The sequence below is a fragment of the Zootoca vivipara genome, chromosome 11, assembly GCF_963506605.1.
Source record: "Zootoca vivipara chromosome 11, rZooViv1.1, whole genome shotgun sequence".
Lineage (NCBI taxonomy): Eukaryota > Metazoa > Chordata > Lepidosauria > Squamata > Lacertidae > Zootoca > Zootoca vivipara.
Window position 1 is genome coordinate 63,943,791 of NC_083286.1, and position 16,072 is coordinate 63,959,862.

Sequence of the window (16,072 nt, forward strand, 5' to 3'; positions counted from 1 at the left end):
ATTGTCTCCTGAGATGAACAGATACCAACATCTGGATAGAAGTTATGGTTAGAAGTTATGTAGACATATTATCAAAACCTAAATGGTACAAGACACTGTGCGGTTCACATCTGAGCATACTAAAACTAATCTACAAAGGTGGATTGGTTAACTCAGGCCAATTCAATGTTTTATTTTTATAAGGAGACATGAGTGTCTTGTTGCAAGATAGGGAGTGGGTAATAGCAGTGTCTGGTATGCAGATCTGGCCTATCTCCAAAAGATGTTACAAAAATAGAGAGATGCCTTTTATTCCAATGTGAACAAGTCTAATTGTGTTGCATTCGGGTAAGGGATTTCAGCTATTGGGCCTATTCCATTGCCTCTGAAACCAGCCAATATAGGTGCCAAAAATGTTTGCAGAAGTGGGAATATCTGCTGCAGAAGAAGTGATCAAACCACTGTTAAATTAAATCTACATATAAATGGCCAATTGCCAAGAAAATCCAATGCAAGTCACATTTGATTTCAAAAAGGGAAACTCCCCAGAATGAGGAGGCTGGTAAAATGGAAGTTGAAATGTGAAGTCAAGAGGGTCAAATCACTCAAAAATGCTTGGGAGTTTTTAAAACAAAACAAAACACAGAAACTCAAGAGGAGTGTGCACCACTGATCAGGGAACATACCACAAAGACCAGTCAAAGAAACTATTAGCGGCAAGAAAGCGTCTCTTAAAAAATGGCTCCTAAATATGGATAATGAAGGCATCAGCTGAACCTCCTTGGGGAGAGCATTCCCCCCAAATGAAGAGCCACTGCAGAAAAGGCCTGTTCTGGTGCTGCCTCTCTCTCTCTGGTCCTCTTGAAGAAAGATGGGGATGGCAGAGCCTGGGTCGGTTCCTAGGGAGGTGGCCCTTGAGGTCTTGCGGCTTGTCAGCTGCTTCTTCCTTTCTTTGGGGATCCCTTGTAGCTGAGTAAGATTGTCTTCCATGAACACAGTCTTAGCTGTGAGTCCGTAAGTGACTGTGGAGGCCAATTCTGGATCCACAGGTCCTTCCACAGTGGGGACATTGGTTTCATCGAGGCAGGAGTTGATCATGGTGAAGGTTTGCCAAGTGTGCCTTCCTCTTAGCACGTTTCTCCCTTTGGTCCTGAGTTCGAGTGTCTTCAAAGTCCATGACATCTCAACTGGAGCACTCGCAGGCCAGTGTTGCCCAACTGTCAGTGTTTATACTACATGTTTAAAGATTTGCCTTAAGAGCAACCTTTTGTTGCCCACCAGGATTTCGCTTTCCATTCTCCAGTTGGGATTACAGTACGTAGTTGCTTTGGAAGAGGAGAATCAGGCCATCCGCCCAACATGACCAGTCCAACGAAGTTGATGTCGAAGAACAATTGCTTCGACACTGGTGATCCTTGCTTCTTCCAGTACACTGACTTTAGGCTTGTAAGCACCTCTGTCCAGAGGGACATGCAATGGCGTTTGTGTTTGCGGAATTTCGCAGTCTTTAGCTGAGAGGGGCTTTTCCCCCTGCCTCAGTCGCCGACGCCTTTCCGTCCCTACCAAAGCGGAGCCTTCCCATGTGCTGTAGGCGGGCGGCGCTGCTCTGGGCACCCAAAGACGCCGCCAGACGCGTGTCTGGGGAGGGAGCGACCCTCTGAGTCCGCTTCTGTTCCGGCGCCAGCCCGGCAGCGCAGCTCCCGGCTCGCCTGGTGAGAGCCTGCTCAGCCTCTGCTCAGCGCACTGCGCCGGGGCAGCCCCGCGCTGATTGCCGCCGGGGAAAGAGCCCGGCGCCCACACCCAACATGGCCGCGGCGGCTTCCTCTCGGCTCTGCGCCTGTGCCGCGGGCAGACGGGGCGGGCGCCACTTTTCCCTCGCTGCGTTGGGCGGGGGTGGAGCGGCCGGGGGGCGGGTCTGGGGGACCCGGAGGGGGAGGGGAGGTCGCGCTCCCGCCCCTCGGCGCTCCTCCCCCCAGAAGCCAGTCGCGCCCCGCAGGAGCCGCCGCCGCCGCCGCGTCCCCCCAGGTAGGAAGAAGGAGCCCCCCGCCTCATTCCGGGGGGCGGGAGGCGACTCTCTTTCCCTTGATCCGGACAGGAATTGGGGGGGGGGCGGAGGAGGAGAAAACGCCCCCCCCGGGTGCCTTCGGGAGCGGGGCGGGCGGGGAGGGAAAAAGAAGTCGAGCAGCGGCGACGGGCGGCGTCCGCGTCCGGGCTCCGTCGGATCTTGGCTCCGCCGGCGGGTCCCTTCCCGCTCCGCGTGACTCCTCCCTCGGCCCGCGGGTGCCCGAGTGCCGCCGCCGCCGCCTCCCCGGCCGCCTCCCGCTCGCGTGCCAGGCGCATCCCGGCCGCCTCTGGGCGCAGCGCTGCTCGGGCAGGGCAGGTCCCACCCTCCTGGCTTCCTGCCCCGCCGCCGGGTTTCCCGTAGCCTCGGGCCGCCCTCGGGAAGAGCTCTCCGGCGGGGAGGAAGGGTCTCTGCCCCGCAGGGCACGGGCCGTTCCTTGGCGGAGGCCGCCGCACAGGGGGGGGGGGCGGACGGGGCGGCGCGTGGGCGCGGGGCGAGGCTCCGAGCGGGACGGGGCGGGCGAAGACCGCCTCCAGGAGGGTCTCGGCTTCCTCCTGCTCGGGCCGGTCCCGGCTGCTTGCACGTGACTTCCAGATGTGCGCAAAGCTCCCATCCCCACCTCGTCGGGGCTCCCTCGCCAGGTAACGAGGGGCTGTCCTGTCCCGGGCGCCTCTTGCTGCCGCGGGGCGTCTGCGCTTGGGCGCGGCCCTGGAGGGCGCCCCTCGGGCAGGAAGTGAATCAGGCCCGGCTGGGTCCCGCCCCGGCGAGGGACAGGCAGGCTACCGCTGCCCGCTCTGCAGAGTCTCCGGCGGGCGCCGCTTCCCTCCCCGCAGCGTGGCTGCTGCAGAACCTCTGGGCCCTCGCCACGCTCGGCCTCGCAGCCGTCGAGGCCCCGCTGCCAGATCCGGGAGGCGCTGCCTGTCGGGCTTTTGCCTTGCGCGAAACGGGAGCGCGTGGCTTGGCGAACTGTCGCAGCCAGTCCTGCTCCCGCCTTTACTCCGACGGGGCTGCTTCCCGGACGCTTTGCAGCCGCTTCTGCAAGTAGAGGCAGTGTGGTGTAGTGGTTAAGAGCGGTAGACTCCTCCACGTGCAGCTGCTGGGTGACCTTGGGCTAGTCAGTCACACTTCTCTGAAGTCTCTCAGCCTCACTCACCTCACAGAGGGTTTGTTGTGGGGAGGGAGGGAGGGAGGAAGGGAAAGGAGATTGTGAGCCGCTTGGAGACTCCTTCCGGTAGAGATAAAGTGGGATATCAAATCCAAACTCTTCTTCTCTCCCATTTGGTTTGGCCGCCCCCCCCCCCCGACTCGCAGGGCTGCGCGCCAGTCCCTTGACCGTGCGTGTCCCACTTTGGTGACCCTTGGTCAGCTTCATTTGCTGGCGCTTCCAGGGCAGAGCTGCCCTCCTTTTCCTGGGGTGCGGGCGGCTTCCTGGCATTCCGGACAGTCGTGGAAGTCCTTCTGTTTCTCTAGCCTTCAGGTCGGACTTTCTGCACCTATTGGTTCCCTGCATATTCAGAGATCCGCACTCAGTTGCTGGAGCCGTTTTCATTCACTCTTAGTAGCCCCTCACACTGAGCCACGGCAAGCTAAAAATTACCCAGGCAGGGTCTGCAGGGGAACTCGGAGCTCCCCCACCCTCCAAAAGCTCCCCCCCCAACCCAACTGGCAATGGAAGAACAGCTACCAGCATTTGCCATCTTTCTTTACCTCAGGGAAACAGATTAAAATTGGGTTACTGTTTGCTCGTTTCTTACTGTAGTCAAGTTTTAGCTGGCTTGTTTCTTGCTCTGTTTTTCCGGCCTGCTCTCTGCCTGATGCAAGTTGCTAAATTAATCATTTCCTCATTTGTAGTGTGGTTGTCATGTCTCCGTTTTTGTCTTTGGGACATTCAGAAGCTGCAGCGGCCTCCCTCCCTTTGCGGGGATCCTCTCTGCCCACCTGAGCCACTCTGCAGCCTGGCTTCCGGGGTGGGAAGCCAAAGTTGTCCCCCTCCCCACCTGAGGCTTTGTGCCCTCCTTGCTCCCTCCAGAGTGGAGGCTGCTGATCTCCTAAGCGGTTTGTGACGGTGTGTGCTGCGCAGGCTGGCTGGTGCCCTGATCCCAGAACAAGGTGGCGATTGTACGTGGGGTGTAAGATGCAGGCAGACGCCGCCCCCCTTTCCTTGCTCCACTTAAAGGGCAGCCTGGCTCCAGAGAATAGGGCTCTGTGTCTCTCTCCCCCCTGGTCTTGCCACATGGAGACCCTGAGGCAGGTTGGGCCTGGGAGGGGGGCCCTGAGCCCTGGTTCCCTTGCTCCTTGGCTGGGCTCAACCCTCCCGGGATGAGGACCTTTTGAGCTTCTCCTTCAGAGCAGGCTGGCCTGGCACCACCTGCAGTTTCAGTGGCAGGAGAACATGGGTGGCAGGTCTAAAGGGGCAGCTGGAAATGGACCCACGGTGGCCAGTGTGTAGGGCAGAATTATGGCCCCTGGGCCACGCCCCACACAAGCCCAGGAATGCACCCAGCTTGTGAAGGGTGAGGACCCAGGACGTTTTGTGTTTCTGGGATGGGGGGGGGGGGAGAGAGAGACACTTGTGGCCTTCAGAGAGCACAGAATGTTGTGGGCCTGGCAGGGAGCAGGAGAAGCGCCTGGGCCTCGTTCTTGGATTTGCCTGAGGGTGTTGTGTGTGCAAATGCCAATATTGGTATGAGCACAACTTCCGCCATAGAAAATGGATTGGTGCCTATGAAGCCCCCTTGAGAATGATGGTCTCTCCCGCTTGGGGTCCTGCTTTTGCACCATGTGCCACTTCTTCAGGGCAGGTTTTGCATTGAGTCACCAGCATTGGGGGGGGGGCTCTTTCCGTGGCCCTCTGCATCCGTTGCCTGGAGGAGGCTGGAAGGCTGTGGGGTTCTTGCCTCTGCGGCCGGCCGGCTACAAATTCCATATTTGGTAGCAGTCATTGTTTACGCCTCGGATTGCAGGGGGGGGGTGGAGGAGAGTGAATGTTTTCAGGCAGCAGAGCTTCCCTCTCCCTGCTGGAATCTGCTGCTTGCCTGGAAGGGCTGGGATGAGGCTGGACAAGAACAGGGCCGCAGGGGAGGCACCCGAGACGGGCTCTAGGTCTCCATCTGTGGAACCTGCTACAGGGGGGGGTGGGGTGGGGAGGCCAGCAGTTTGTCAAGAGATTTCCCAAGTGCTTGAAACTTTTTTCTGCCCACTCTGCCACCTTCCTGTGCTCCTCCTGCCAAACTCAGGAGCAGGTGGACTTTGTGGTGGGTGGGTGAAGGGGGCTCTTGTTTGGCTGCTTGCCCTCTGAGAACCCCCTCCTCTGACTTCCTTGCTACCTGTCCCTGCTCCCCTCCTTCCCTTTTCCCACGCTGAACTTATTACCCACCTTGAGTCACCCTAGAGGGATGGTGAAACCCCAGATTATGATTATTTTAAGAAATGGAAAAAATACTTGTGAGATGACGTTTTATTACAGTGCGTCTTGGGACACTGCAGAAGATGCTTCTCGGCTCGGCTTCATTTCCTTCCCTTTTAAAAGATTTCTCACACATTTTTTCACGGTTCATCTTCAGGTTGAGTTGCTTGAGTAGACTTGGAGAGAGTCTGCTGCAGCATTGAGGATTGTGCAGTGCAGTTGTAGTGCCCGTTTCCAAAGTTGGTCCCAGTTAATTCAGGAGAGTTTGCTCCCAAGTGTAGTGACCGTGTTTAGGATTGCAGACCTAGTCTTCCTGAGCATTTGCCCAAGCCTCTTCCACTGTCTGCTCTTTGCCTCTGAATTAAAGGGCTCCAGAAGTGCCTTTGGGTGCCTTTTGCAGAAATGGACTGTCTGAGCAGACAAGCAGGCAGAAGTGAGTCTTCAAGGGAAATACTTTTGGAGATCCTATTTCTGAAAGTCAAGAACCTCCCAGCAATCTTTTCCAGCCCGTCCAGGCTAAGCCTCCTCTCCTCGTGCCTGCCAGGCGGGCGGATGAGGTGCTGGGTGGGGGGCAGATCCAGTGGCTTGGAAAGGCCACCTCTTTCTTCCAGCATGTTAGGGTTAGCTGTATCCCCCTCCCCCCTTTCCTTCTCTCCCTCTTTGGGAAGTTAGGTGGGCAGCTCCTTGAAGCCCCCCCCCCCCCAGCCCTGTTTAATGAAGAGGGCCTGTGGTTCAACAGGACAGGCCCCTGCGTCATCTCCATCAGTGGCTTTAAATTAAAAACCATGGACTGTATTCAGAGTAGACCCACTGAAATGAAGAAACTTCATTTTGGTAGGTCTCCTCTGAGGCTCTGTCTAAAGCTGTATTATACCACATTAAACAGTCCTGCCCGCAATGGATCCTGGGAACTGTAGTATTTTTAAAAATCTTATTTATTAATTTTTCTCAAAAAAGAGAGAAAACTTTACACATTTTAACATAAACTGTAAGTTACTTTATCTATTGACCTCCTGTCCTCCTCTTCCATGGTTTCCATATTTACCCTTAAATGCTGCATATTTCTCCTATTTAATACACCCAATTTAACCTATTCTTCTTAATAATTCATGTTGTTCCTCATATTTCGAGTCCTGCTCACTTTTTCATTTTGCTATAGCAGTTCTTTAAATACTCAATAAAAAGTTTCCAGTCCTCAGGGAATTTTTCATCATTTGGTCTCTGATCTTTCCTGTTAATCTGGCCAGTTCTGCATATTACATCCTTTTCAAAAGCCAATCCTCCTTTCCACCTTTGGCCATACAATATTTGTGCAGTTGTTGTTGTATACATAAATAAGTCAACCAACTCTTTTGGAACATCATTATCTATAAGGGTGTTGAGAGTCATTAGTAAACCCCTAATTCCCATATAGAGCTACAATTCCCATTCCAATTGTGCAGATAAAATATAACTGATGGAATTCTACTGGATGAGGTATTAGTGTGTGAAAACAGTCACAATCTGAGGATCCCCAGGGATGCACCTCCAGGTGGTGGAGACGTCAGGTCCCATCCTGGCACCCGGGCATCTTCACTTGGTCGCAAGAAGTCGAAAGCCAGGTGCAAAATGTGCCTGGCTAATTTTGAACACTGCTTTGAGAACTGCCGGTGTGCAGGTATTTTCTATAAAATGTAATCCTACTGCTACTGAGGAGTAATGAGCGTTCCTGGGCATGTTGGATTGTTGAAATCCCTTAGCACAGGGACAGGGGAAGCAGCCTCCCCCCCCAGGCCAAGCTCCTGTGGGAGCCTTCAAGGAGAGCGCAGCCCCATCCAGAACTGACCCCTTGGATGTTCCCTCTTTGATGGGGGAAGTGGCGCTTGGCTGTACAGTTACACTAGTATCGATCCTTCTCTGGAGTTGGGTGGGGAGACCTTTCTCCTTCTGCACCCTCAGCTCCAGCCTGGTGACTCGCACTGTGGCAGGGAAAGCAGCATTTCCCAGTGATCTTTCCTATTCTGGAGCTGGGGGGTGGGTGGGATAAAAATCAATGATTTTTAAAACCAATCGGATTTTTTTTATTTAAATCGGATTTTTAAAATAAAATACTTTTAGAGGAAAAATCTTTCTAAAGATAGTTCCATTTAAGTTACATTATAGTTCAAAGGCTATTCATCAGGAAACAAGGATTTGTTTTTTTAAGTTTTTCATGTGTGCTAAAACTCAGTCTAAGGTTTGTTTGTTTGTTTTTTAAAATTGTTTAACCACATCAATTAACAAACATGGATACATATGCTATAATGTTACTGTTTTAGTTAAATAAATTGTTTAAATTGTTATTAAGGAAATGATTATTTTTCTCCCTCCAATAAAGTACGGCAGAAAAGTTGTCCAAATATAAACAATATAAACAATAATTACCTGTCTGTGTTTCTAATAGTATAACCAAATATAACTGTAAAAACAATAAAAAAAATAAAAAAAATTTTATTCCAAAAGCGAAACCTTCATCTGGTTGTAAATATTAAGATTATACCAGCAAGAATGAGTCTTTCTGTAAAAAAAATGATTTAAACCAAGTCTTACTGACTAGTGATTGAAATCAATTTGATTTAAATCAACTCTATCCTGCTCTGGAGTTGGGCGGGGAGACCTTTCTCCTCCCATGCTTTCAGCAGCTGCAGCAGCAGCAATTTTATTCTCGAGTCCCAGTCCCAAGACTTCTCGAAGTGCTTGCATTCTAAAAATCACCAGTTGCAAAAGGCACCTGGCTAATGTCGAACCCTGTCTGGCATCCCTGGAGAATGTCTCCCTGGCGTTTCACAGAGAGGAGAAAGGATGGATTGGAACCCTGAGGAGTCTGTAGGGCAACGGGCAGGGGGCCGAGCATCCATCAGGCAGGCTGGCCCCCTCCGCAAGGCCCTGCCTCCAGTCCCCATCCTGAACAATCTAGAGTCAGTGGCGTCAAAAGCCACTGAGAGATCCAGAAAAACCAACCGTCCGATTCTGAGCAAAGGCATCCAGAACTCCTTTCCAAAGCCAGGTCTGACTTTGGATAAGTTGGATGCCAAAACAGTTTCCTCTGGAAAGCCTAGAGCTGATAATTTGCTCAGAAATGGCAGTGCTGAAGACCAAGACCAGCTAATAATTATCCAGGAGGGCAGCAAGTCCAGCCAGGATTGCTTGGGCAGACGTCTCATGCCTGCTTCCTTTGCAAGAAATGGTACCGTTTAATTTTTTTTAAAAGGTTCTGGCAGCTTCTGCCGTTCTAGGCTGATTGGCCTTGTGGTTTTCACCACCAAAGTCAGGCAGGACTCAAGGCTGGTCTGAAACCTGCAGGCTGCATGAGCTGAAATCTCTCCCTCTAAAGAGGATCACAGCTGATCCCATTCCTCTGAATCTGGGGCTTCAATTCAAGCTGCTTTGCCAGCAGAGCATGGTGCAAACTGGCCGCAGGAGCCCCCTGGAGATCCTGGCTCTCAGAACCAATGAATTCCTCCCATGCAGAAAGGCTCCCCTGGCCAGCCCTGCTCTCAGGTAAATGGAGACGGGGATTTCTCTGCTGCCATCATTGCCATGGAGGATTCTCTGGCATGGGCTCAAGACAATCCTGGGGCTTATAGGCAGCTGGTGCTTCCTTCTGATTGGTTGCTGGGAGCCACTGAGGGCAGCGATGGGGGTGGAAGAGAAGGTGGCTGCCTGGGGTGCCCATTCATGCATGTTTGAGTTCCCTTGAGCCGCCCTGTGCCAGGGCACAGCTCATCCCAGCCCAGAATGATGGATCCTGGCTCTCTTTGGGCTCCCACTTGCCTTCTCAATTCAGTTGTGGTCTTTCATTGATAGGCATTTGCTGTGATTCCTGTGTTGCTGGGGGTTGGGCTGGATGACCCTCGGGAGTCCTTCCAGCCCTCCAATTCAGGTGTGAGTTGCAAGAGCATGGTGGTGTCCTGTTTGGGTCCCAAGGAGGAGCCGGTGGAGCAAGGCAGGTTGGCTGCTGCAGCACCAAGGAGAGCTCCCAGGGAGCAACTTGCTCCTAATAGGGCGGGAGGCAGAAGTGGGGGCCCTGTTGAACCTCCACCTGCAAATCTGCCTCTCCCAGGCTCTGCCCCTTTGGGACTCTCCTAAGAGCCTCTTGGACCAGGCCAATGGCCCCTCTGGTCCAGCGTCAATGGTGTGTGTGTGTGTGATTATGTGGGGTGGGGCTTACCTGGCCCCCCAATATTTTTACCAAGTTGGCACCCCTGTTTGGTGTAGCCTGTGGATCTTGGGGTGCAGATGCCTCTCCCCCTGAGGCCCAGTGGCCTGGTAGGTTCTGGGGGTTGCATTCTGCTTCCTTGAGAAGTCTTGAGTCAGGCCCGGGAGGCACCCAGCATTTCCTTGTGCCCGGTGGGTTGGGCGCAGTCCCTTGTGTCCTCATTTGCTGAGTGATGTGACAGAGGTGGAGGAGGGCCACGGGGTTGGCATTTTGCTGAGCGCCCAAGTAGGGAAGGCTTTCGCCAGCTATTTCCACCAGCGGTCAAAATTAGCCAGGCGCCAGGTGCATTTTTTGTCTGGCGCGAGTCCCATTGTGACCACGTGGAGATCTCTGGACGCCAGGCTGGTGACTAAGGAAAACACGACGTCCCTTAGAGAAGGATCTGAAATATTTTTCCCTTGAAGCTTGAATTAGATTTATTCTGGATTGTTTTATCTGATGTTTTAATGTGCTGTAAATGGCTTTGAGATTTGTTCTTTAAAATATAAAGTGGTATAGAAATGGTGGTAATAATAATAATAATAATAATAATAATAATAATAATATCCCATGGGGGGGGGACAGAACCTATACATTCCATTGTACCGACAGCAGCCTAGGTTTAAGCTGCCATTTGGCAATGAGATTATATATCTGAGCTTCTGCTACTGATTTCCACTCCCCAGTATAGTAAGTTTGCCTACTCTTTCCCCACTGAGTTTTCCTTTTCGGGCTGCAGCTTGACCAGATCTGGAGCAAAGATGACGAGGAGTTTTAAAAAGTATGTTTTGGTCTCTTAGGTGGAGAAGCCTGTGACTTGGCTGAGAGTAGCAGCGTTGGAGGTGGAGGGGGAAGCTGAGCTGTTCCCTCCCAGCCTGAGGTTCCTCTTCCTGTGGGGAGCGGAAAGAAGGACCTCAAGGGAGGCTGGGCTGGGGGTGGGGAGAATGCCGGCAGAGCCTCCCAGCCCTGCGCCCTCCCTGTGGGGCGCTGGGCTGTGTGCAGAATTGACGGTTCCCAAAGGCTCCTGTCAGGTCCAACCGGTGAGCGCTGGCTTCCCACGAGAAGTCCCGGCGTGCATGTGTGAGAGATCGTGAGCGTGTGTGAACGTGTGTGCATGCAGTTCCGATAGAAACCTGGTCCCTGCTGGTGAGGCCAGAGAGATTGCACAAGGTTCATCAAGACATTAGCCAAAGCAGGGAGGGGGGCTGCCTCCCCAGAGGCCCGCAGAGCCGCTTGCTGAGCTGAGCTGAGTGCTAACCACAACTTCCTGTGCAAAGAGAGCAGGCCTTGCAAAGGTTTCCCCCCCCCCAGCTGTGAGGGGGAGGCTTGCAAGCCCCTCCCCCTCCTCCTCCTCTTCCTCTGCAGGCCTGGCAGCTCAGGGCAGGGTCTCCAAATGCACCCAGCCGGGCCCAGAGCGCTCTTGGCACAAACTGGAAGAAGGCGATCTTCGGTCCAGACTGCCTCTGATGTGGACCTTCACTGCCCCCCCCCTGCGAGCTGGAGGGAGCTCACTTGGGGTCCCTGATGGTTCCCCCACTCCAGACAATCTGCCCCTGCAGGGTGAGAACCAAACTGAAAAGTTCCCGGAGAGCGGTGGTCTCTAAATTCTTTTTTTTGGGGGGGGGCAGATTGAATCAGGACTCCAGCCCCGGAGAGGGGGTTGCTCTTTCCCTTTGAATCATTTCCCCTTACAAAGCTTCTGCTTGACCTTCTTGGAAAACAGCTTCAAAGGGATGATTTGCCTCCCCAGGGAGGAGACAGCAACGCAAACCAGCCCTCTCCTGAAAGCCATTGGAAGAGACAGGAGAGGACAGAGCGATGGCGCTTTCTCCAGGAATGGCTCTGTCTCTTTCAGTGTACAGAGTCCCCCCCCCCCCTTACTCCTGATCTCCTTTCAGGTGTTCACCCATCTGGTGTGGGGCCTGTGGAGGCTCCCATTCTCATCCGACCCCCCTTGTGGCTCCTTGACCTGCTCAGCCCCCCCCTGCTCCCGTATCAGGAAGAGGCCTGCAGCTGAATTGGACCTCAACAGGGGATCTGCCCTGGCCAGCACCCACCTGCCCACTCTGACCTGCCAGGAGCCTCGTGGGGAGGAAGCCCACAAGCAGAGCCCAAAGGCCCTATCCTGCTCCGGCTCCCGGGAGTCAGACCTTTGGGGCTGGGCTGTTGGAGGTGGCAGGCATTGCCCCACCAGGACCAGCAGCCATGGGGAGCCCTTTTGCCCTCTCTGCCTTTGCCTAATCCCCATTTGCACCTTCTGGTAGCAGATTCTGGACGCCTCTCCTGGCTCAGGAGGGCTCTCTCTGGGACGGGCTCCAGAGCTCTGCTTTGCTGGCTGACTGACATGGCTGCATGCTCTTCTTCTTCCTCCTCCTCCTCCTCCTCCTCCTCCTCCGGTGGAGCCCTTTCCTGGCCCTTTGCTGGTCCTGGATCCGTCCGGCTCCTGCCTTGCAGGACGAGAAGCCAACCCACCCCCCTTGACTCAAGCCTGCATTCTTGGGTGACACCTTAGACAGCGTGGAGCTGGCTCCCCTCTGCAGCTGCCTGTCAGCTAGAACGTGTTTTTTCCTGTTTGGGGGACTTGCCTGGCCGCCAGCCCTGCCCCCCCCCCCGCTGTCTCTCACAAGATCCTCTCTGCTTCACCTTGCAGCATCTGCAGACGAAGCTTCAAAGCATTGGCGGGAGGGGGGAGCCTGGTATTTCTTCCTGCGCATCTTCCATCTCTGCTGGGACACTGAGAGCAGGACGGCTGTCCTTGGTGCCTTGTGACGCTTGTGGGGACGGAGCAGCAATCCTAGCATTGACCAGTCTGGTCTTTTGAGGAGCCCAGCCCCTCACAGGGTTCCCCCTGGGGCATCTTGTCAAGGGGCCTCTGGTAGCTCACAGCTGAGGGCAGTTGGGAGAGCTGCTGCCTGGCACTCCCCCCCCCCCGCTTAGCTGCTGCCTGGCACTCCCTTCTGCTGCCTCCCCCCTGGACCGTCCTGTCTTGAGATTCCTCCTCAAGCCTCTCCTGCAGGGGTTGGTGTGTCTGGGGGTCTGAGCATGGGAAGTAATAGTACCACTGTATTCTGCTCTGGTCAGACCTCACCTAGAGTACTGTGTCCAGTTCTGGGCACCACAGTTCAAGAAGGATACTGACAAGCTGGAACGTGACCAGAAATGGTCCAAAATGGTCAAAGGCCTGGAAACGATGCCTTATGAGAAACGGCTTAGGGAGCTGGGTATGTTTAGCCTGGAGAAGAGAAGGTTAAGGGGTGATATGATAGCCATGTTCAAATATATGAAAGGATGTCATATGGAGGAGGGATAAAGATTGTTTTCTGCTGCTCCAGAGAAGCGGACACGGAGCAATGGATTCAAACTCCAAGAAAGAAGATTCCACTTCCTGACAGTAAGAGCTGTTCGGCAGTGGAATTTGCTGCCAAGGAGTGTGGTCTTTAAGCAGAGGCTTGACAGCCATATGTCAAGAATGCTTTGATGGTGTTTCCTGCTTGGCAGGGGGTTGGACTGGATGGCCCTTGGGGTCTCTTCCAACTCTATGATTCTATGATTGACACACGTGGGCATGACTGGGGAGGCACCAACTCCCCTCTGTCCCCCGAGATCCACATGGCCTTTGACACAGCAGCCCCAGGCCTCTCCTCTCTGCCTTGTGTGTGTCAGAAGACAGGAGGCGACTTATCTTGTAGATGCAAGAAGCGAAGGAAGAGCTTCTGCAAGAGATCAGGCGCCAGGCGGGGATTGGCAGAAGGAGCCTTGGCTGGGCAAATGCACAGCTTCAATAAATGCCAGTTGGATGTGCTGGTTGCAAACGGAGCCTCTGTGCCCAGGGGCGCTCTACCTGCCAGGAGCAGGTGTTGGCCGCCAAATAGCCAGGTTTGGATCCTGAGCTCCCCAGGAGAGGCTGCTGTGGGAAGCTGGACAGGGCTGGCCTGGATGATGGGCAAGCAGGCACCTGAATTTTGGCTGCCTCGTTCCTTGTGGGCTTCCTTCCTTCCTTCCTTCCTTCCTTCCTTCCTTCCTTCCTTCCTTCCTTCCTTCCTTCCTTCCTTCCTTCCTTCCACACAGCCTGGCTGACCCAAACATCTGCCAGGAAAGGGCAAAGGGGCTTTGGCGAGGCCCCCCTGGGAGAAGGGGGCGCCTGGCTATTCTTCTGGAGAAAGATCCCAGGGGCTCTTGCCATTGTCCTCACCTGGGAGAGGGCAAAGACCCTTGGAGTTGCAAGCCCTGCCTGGCCAGAGGGTCTTCAAGCAGTGGGGTACCCTGGCTCTGAGTTGACCAGATTGGGTGGGGTGGGGTGGCCTCCTAGGACCCTTTCGGCCCCATGATGCTGCCCCACATGCTCCCTCCCTCCTCTTGTGAAAGGCTGGCTTTCCTGCTGGCTCTTGACACGGATCCCATCCCTCCGGAGGCAGCGGCATGTGCTGAGTAATGCCCTAATTGGAGGCGGCTGGAAGAGGCATCCTGCGATGGCTGTGGGATACACACTTTGCCTCTCTCTGGGCTTGGGCAACCTGGCTGGCAGACTTCCTGGGCAAAAGGGCAGTGGCTGATGCTGGCCTGGCCCAGGAAGAGGAGGGGGGGGCCGCAGAGCCAGGGGGAGCGTGGGGAGAAAGTCACGGGGCGGACGGAGGTCTGTGCGGGGGTGGGGGGCGCAAGCATTGCTGTGTGCCTGGAATGGTGCTGCTTCTCCCCGTTTCCTTGGTGGAAGGAGGGTTGGTGGCACCCGTGGGGTGGGGTGTTGGTGCCTTTGTGCCACATGTGCCGCCCTCTGCCAGGGTGCTGACATTCTTGGTCTGTGCGGGGGGGGGGGGGCAAACCCTCCCCTTGCCCGATGGGCTTTGTCAGCCAATGGGGAGTCTGGGCCTCTGCAGGCGCTGGATTGCTGAGTTGCTCAAGAATGCAGGCCTGGAATGTTTCTGTGGAGAGGAGGGGGGGCTCCTCCACCCTCCTCCTGCCTCCTCCTCCTCCTGGGCCACGTACAGCTTCTGCTGCTGCTGCTGCTGCTGGCGCTCTGCCTGCCCTCCACCCGGGGCCAGTGCAGAGCGGGCGCTGGCCCCCAGGAGCAGCCCCTGCCTGCCTGGCTGGGGGCCCTGCAACACCCCTGCTGCCTTTCTCATGCTTCCGCTGCTGCTTCAGAATCGCTTCCCTTTGCTCTCCCTTCTTGCAAAAACCCGCCCGCCCGCCCACTCCCTGCGCCTGCAACGCTGTAGGCGAGGCTGGAGCCTGCCTGGTGACTCTCCCATCCGCCGCCTTCAGGGGGCAACCGGCCCCCCAGAATGGCTAGCAAGTTCTAGGTCCCAAAACCTCAAAGTCAGCACAGTAGCAGACGGAAAGCGGAAGCTGCAAAGGAGCCTCTGGCAAACACTTTCTGAATCCGTCTCCTTGATGAGAACTAAGAGACGGAGGAGGAAGTGGCGAGAAGAGGAGCCCTGCATTTTCTCTGACCCATAGCTGGCATGTGTGGGGAGCTTGAGCATCCCCTGACTGGACACCCTCTGTGGGGGCTCCCACAGTCTCACAACCACATAAGGCCCGGCCACACGGGACAAACATGGCACCCAGTTTTGCCCTCCGCTGCCCCCTCAGTTCTGAACGATCCTTCCCTTCCTGGAGATTCCCTCTGTGCTCCTGGCCTTGTCCCAGGGCCACTGCGGGCCGGACTCTGAGCCTCCGGAGTCCCTGGCAGGACCTTTTCCTGCCCCTGAGCTCAGTTCCTGGCAGAGGATGAGAGCCATGTGGGGGGCGGGGAAGATCTCCCCCAGGGCGGAAGAGGCTCAGGCCAGGGGAGAGCCAGGCTGCTTGCTGGTCTCGGGTCAGGAAATGGGCTGGAGGAGATAGGAGGAAGGAGGTGGAGGGGCAAAGAGCCCAAAGCAGCAACAGCAGGAGCTGTGTGCCCAGGCAGGCAGAATCTTGGCTGCAGAGACCGCTCAGAGCGAAGCCCAGGGGCAGGAGGAGGGCTGGGGCTTGAGGGCCCTGGGCAGCCCATTTGACTCGGAAGCTGCTTCTTTCCAGCTGGCCAAGACCTGCGCAGTCAAGTGAGACACTTTGGGCCTGGCTTGGGGTGGGGTGGGGGGTGGGAGGGCCTTGGGCTGCTCAGAATTGGGTGTTCACAAGCTGGTTCACAGCCCAGTGAGGCATGGCGCCAGGGGGCAAGTAGGGGAACCCAAAGCAGCCCCCCCCAGGCTTATGGGACAGGGGCCCCTGCCATGCTGGAGTTCCCTTTTTCATCGGCCAGGGCAGGAGACCAGTGAATGAGGGAGAGAGTGCCTCCCCCCTCCAGAGAGGGCAGGATGAGGCTCCCTGGGCCCAGGCACTGGGACACCACAGAGGAGCTGAGCTGGCCAGGCTGGGGGGATCCAGTCCCTTGGAGCTGCAAGGGAGCGGGGAGACCTCTTTCTCTGTTCCT

The 16,072-nt window shown here is 55.4% G+C and overlaps 1 protein-coding gene across 4 annotated transcripts in view; it reads left to right on the plus strand.

Annotated features, from left to right (window-relative positions):
- The first annotated feature begins 1,896 nt into the window (after positions 1-1,896).
- The window catches only part of TLN1 (talin 1), a 51,332-nt gene continuing 37,156 nt past the window's right edge, over positions 1,897-16,072 (plus strand). For 2 of the 4 annotated variants that reach the window (XM_035100501.2, XM_060280443.1), the window contains exon 1: positions 1,897-2,004. The gene's annotated coding sequence lies outside the window, so the exon portion shown is untranslated. Of the gene's footprint in view, positions 2,005-2,661; positions 2,683-15,573; positions 15,702-16,072 lie in introns of those variants that run through there. The other 2 variants (XM_060280442.1, XM_060280441.1) reach the window with 2 other exon arrangements.